Source organism: Meles meles, chromosome 2 (assembly GCF_922984935.1).
Source record: "Meles meles chromosome 2, mMelMel3.1 paternal haplotype, whole genome shotgun sequence".
NCBI classification, from domain to species: domain Eukaryota; kingdom Metazoa; phylum Chordata; class Mammalia; order Carnivora; family Mustelidae; genus Meles; species Meles meles.
The window spans coordinates 196,610,502-196,612,023 of NC_060067.1; the positions used below are offsets into that span (position 1 = coordinate 196,610,502).

The following is a 1,522-nucleotide window of genomic DNA, read 5'->3' on the forward strand; positions in this document are numbered from 1 at the left end:
AAAAAATAGGACAAGCTTTTTAGCTGGTCTATGTTCTCTGTTCTGTGGGCTGCAAACTCAAGAGGCTGTCACGGTCAAAGTCCTCAGGCTGAGACTTTCAACTTGGGAGGTGGTAGTAAATCTACTTCGATGAGTGGGGGAAAGCCCTCCCTCGGAAATTACGTGTTTCCAGAGTCTGCTCAAGGAATTATTGTTGTTTGTAGAGGGCATGATGGCTTCGAGATTACTTCAGGGAGTTGGAGCTCTGGCCATGCAGGGCCCACGGTCCCAGTGGAGTCGCTGCCGTGCACACCATGGCATCTGGAGGTGGTTTCTCACTAATGATGACCAGGCGACTGGGCTGGAGAGGGAGGTCATGATGGCTGCCAGAAAGGACTGGACCCATGCAATATGCTAACCCCAAGGGCAGCTGCAGGCACCAAGGAAGACCCCAATTTAGTCCCATCCATCAGCAACAAGTGAATAGTGGGTTCCATCTGCGAAGAGGGCAATAGTACCGTCATCGGGTTCTAGTTGCACAAAGGCAAGGTTCAGCAATGCCCTATCTGTGGAGCCCATTACACATGGGTGCCCCACCAGTTGACCCACTGAGCCTCAAAATGTGCTGTGAGGTTTCTTCTTTCCAATAACGACTGCCCATTGCATTGGCTCCTTCTCCCATATGATATATGAAATATATATTTCTTTGAAATTGCTGGTAATGAGTTGGTGGAAATTATAAAATGGTTGCTCAAGGTATTAATGAACTTAGGGAAATTGTCTAGAGACTTTGAAATCTTGTGTGATCTTCTTTCCTTAAATTACCTGTGTACCCCAGTGTGGAAAGGCGGTGTACACTCACGGTCATTTTATCCATGCTTTGTGCTGGCAATTTGAGGATATCTACATATTTCACATTTTCCTTCAACACTTAACTAAGGTAAAATGCATCTGTTTCCCAGAAACCGTTTCCCAGAAATAAGATAAGCAGTGGACAAAAACTAGCTAAATTGTCACTTAATTGGTTAAATCATCATTAAATAAACAAGAAAATGCCATTTTATGTAGTGTGGATTTTCAGAGATAAAGAGAATCAAAAGCCACAAAGAACGAGTTTCCCGTGGTTGGACAATGCATCTACCAGGGGCAGATTTGTGCTCTGTTCCTCAGAGCTCTTGTCCAACGGGAAAGAAAGAAATGTCTGCGAGCAGACAGACCTGGAAGGAATAACTCTCTCACTTTGTCTGCCATCGATCTTGTAGGATGTCCCCCAGTGGCCTCTGAACAAGGCATTTTGCCAAGAATTTTCCCCTTCCCCTGTAAGCATAACATCGACCATTAACTCGGAGGCTGGTTTTACGTTTCTTAATGGTTGTGTCCCTGACACCTGGGACTGTCACTGCTTCTTCTTTGCCTTTAGGGATAAAACTAAACAGCTCCATACTTAGAAAGCAATACTTTGCTTTTCTTCCAGAAAACCTTGTATGGATGCTCGAAAGGTCACTGGCTTCTTTGAAAATGATACAGAAGATTTGATGGCTTT

General features: G+C 44.6%; 1 pseudogene; it reads left to right on the forward strand.

Annotated features, from left to right (window-relative positions):
- Positions 1-211: 211 nt before the first annotated feature.
- Positions 212-591, forward strand: LOC123937449 (annotated as a pseudogene).
- The last annotated feature ends 931 nt before the right edge of the window (positions 592-1,522 follow it).